Consider the following 2,821-nt stretch of genomic DNA (forward strand, 5'->3'; position numbering starts at 1 on the left):
GGAATAGAGAGTAGGGACCTGAAAAACAGTAGGATGAGAAGGGAAGTTTTCTTGCCACTTTACAGAAGCGACTCATATGTTCTACCTTTGGTCAGCTTTGAGTGAGGCCAGCCCCTAAATCCCCAACCATGTGGCCCTCCCTACCCCAGAGCCTCCTACAAGGTCTCTGGCCTGGCCTGATACCTAGGAACAGGCATCAGGCCAGCAGGAACTGGTACAACCAAAATCCTCTCCCCGCCCACCCTCTTTCCTTAAAGGACTAGTGAAAGCAGATGAATCTGTGCCAGTCCTGTTGTAACTCAGCTTGGATCTGTTTTGAAAGAAAACATGATCATGATTATCCATTACAACTATTTCCAGAAAGGAATTATTAATTCTTTTTTACTTTAAATCTTACCTACCCAGTGAGATGATAACTTTTTGAAGGAAAGGAATTCAACCCTGTTTAAGAATTCTTTGACTCTTCCACAGTACCTAACTTAGGGTCTTGCATGCAGCTGGCGATATATTTTATTGACTGTTTTAGAGAACGTACACAGATAATTCCTAATAAAATCTCTTAGAAGTAGGAAAAGAAAATAAAAGTATCGAGCACAAACCTAAGTATTGTTTTAAAGTCAAGAACAACAGTAGGATGCCCATCATTACTGCTACTGTGTGGAGGAGGTCTTAATGAGTACGATAAGAAAAACGAAGTATTGGAAAGGAAGAGACAAACATATTTGCAAGTGAAATGAAGGACCTAAAAAGATCAAAAGAATCAACTGAAACCTTTTTGTAAGTAACGTGAGTAAGATGGCTCCATACAAAATCAAGAGATCAACGTATAAGCCTCAATAGCTTTCCCATATAACACAAATAACTAACTAAAAAACAGAAGAAACATCCCATTTACTATATCAATAAACATGCATAAAGTACCTAGGAATAAACTTCACCAAATATTTGTAAGACCTATGTGATGAAAATATTAAAACTTTTCTGAAGGACATTAAGAAGAAGTACTTACATGGCATGAGATACCATCCTCCTAGAATGTTGTAAGAGGTCAATTCTCCTCAAATAAACCTACAAATTCAATGCATTCCATTTATAGATAAAATAATTTTTAAATAAAACCTGGCCAGCTGACATTTGGTAGAGAATATATGGAAGAATAGTTATGAAATGTATGAAAAAGGAGGTCAAAGAGTAGGACCTTGCCCTACCAGATATAAAATATGTTATAGAGCAACTGGAATTAAGCAGTGTGATATTGATACTGGTACAGGACAAGATAAGAGGATCACAGAATAGAGTCCCGATGAAGATAGTATATTAGACCAGGGAAGAAAGCATAAACCATTCAGTGAAAGATTTGAAAACAATTAGATCTTCATGTAGGGGGAAAACGTTAGATCCCCTACCTCAACCACACTAAAAAACAAATACAACAAATTCTAGACAGATTATAAAAGTACTTGAAGAAAATATTAGAGATTATTTTCACCTCATGAGGTGACAAAGGCCTGGCTAGCAAAACCCACCCCACATGAGCCATGAGGAGAGGATGGGCAGATATGGTGGCAGACTGTCAACACACCTCCTACTCTTCACAGCCCTTGCCCCCTTTTCCCCTGGACTGTTTGTCTTCTTGTTGACTTATAAAACTCTTGGGAGTTCCCTGGTGGTGCAGTGGTTAGGGCTTGGCGCTTTCACTGCTGAGGCCCGAGGTTCAATTCCTGGTCAGGGAACTGAGATCCCGCAAGCTGCACGGCATGGCCAAACCCCGCCACCCCCAAACAAACAAACTCTTTATAGTAAAGCAATACCGGCTTCGTTGAATTTCAGTGTTCCGAGTCTTTCCAGTGTTTTTGTCTCTAAGGAGACAAGACAGAAGAGTGGAGGAGGGAGCACGAGCTCTGCCGTCGGGTGAGACTGGCTTCTGCTTTTGGTTTGGCCACTGGGCCTTACATTGACCTCCTTCATCTATGAAAGAGGGATAGTAATATCATCCTCACAGGACTGTGGGCATTAAATCAGACAGTATATGGAAAACTCTTCATCGTATGCTTGGCATGAATCAGTGCTACGCTGGTGTCACACACTAGATGGTGGAATATATCAAAGGCTCTGCTTGTGGCATCAGGCTCTGAAGGCTCTTTCTCACCATAAGATTATAAAAATATTTCTTTTATTTCCTTCTATTACCTTTATATGGTCTTTTTCCACATTTATGGAAATATGTTTAAGATGAAAAATGGGGATATGCTATGGTTTACCCCCCAAATACTTAGGCAGCTATTCTATCACCATTTATTCATTTTATCCACTGATTGGAATATTAAAACATGACATTTCAAAACTCATAAGAACACATGGGTCTATTGCTGGACTCTATGCTACTTCAAATAAATATTCAGTTGCATTATTCCTCACTGTGGAATTGACATAATGCCTCATCTCTCTTCCGTTGAACACCATTATTGTCTACTATAGGAAGAACACTGCATGGCCCCAGTCCTCAAAAAGCTTATCATATAAGTGGGGAGAGGAAATAATGGATAGGACTCCTCACTTTCACTGCAGAGGGTACAGGTTCAATCCCTACTTGGGGAACTAAGATTCCACAGGCCAAACAAAACAAAACAAACCAAAACAAAACAAATGCAAGGTTAAACTACATAGAAGTTAAAAACAATAAAAAGTGGACTTTACAGAAATTCTAAAAAAGCTAAAGGCCATATGCCACCTGGAGATGGAGAAGTTATAGTCTGGGCAACGGCCAATGACTAGCAAGCTGACCCCATGCTAGTCCCCAGCCTCCTAGGCTCAGAAATCA

This window comes from Physeter macrocephalus, chromosome 14 (genome assembly GCF_002837175.3).
Source record: "Physeter macrocephalus isolate SW-GA chromosome 14, ASM283717v5, whole genome shotgun sequence".
NCBI lineage: Eukaryota > Metazoa > Chordata > Mammalia > Artiodactyla > Physeteridae > Physeter > Physeter macrocephalus.